Here is a 380-nt window from a genome sequence, read left to right on the forward strand (position 1 = left end):
CTGCCTCTAGATAGGCAGAGCCAGCTGTCACTCACGCAGCTAGGCGGATCTCGACATCGATGTCAGGATCCGCTCCGGCTGCGGCGTCTCAGTATACCGCGAGCTGTAGCTCCCTATATACTGAGCCTAGGGTGACGGGAGGGCGCTAGTTTGTGTCCTCCCGTTACCCTAAGGAGAACTATGGGGAAAAACACTGACCCCATAGTTCTCCTTTAAGTGCCACTGTGAACACATCCGTGGTAGACAGCACCACCGTTCTACATGGGACTGTCCCTTTATAAAGGGGAGGGACATTTAATGGAACCCCTGACCCGAGTACTTGGTCTGTGGAATAATTAAAGGAGAACTCCAGGTACTTTTCAATGTAAACATTGCAATTG

Source organism: Nanorana parkeri, unplaced genomic scaffold (assembly GCF_000935625.1).
Source record: "Nanorana parkeri isolate BGI_ZX_2015 unplaced genomic scaffold, ASM93562v1 scaffold4404, whole genome shotgun sequence".
NCBI classification, from domain to species: domain Eukaryota; kingdom Metazoa; phylum Chordata; class Amphibia; order Anura; family Dicroglossidae; genus Nanorana; species Nanorana parkeri.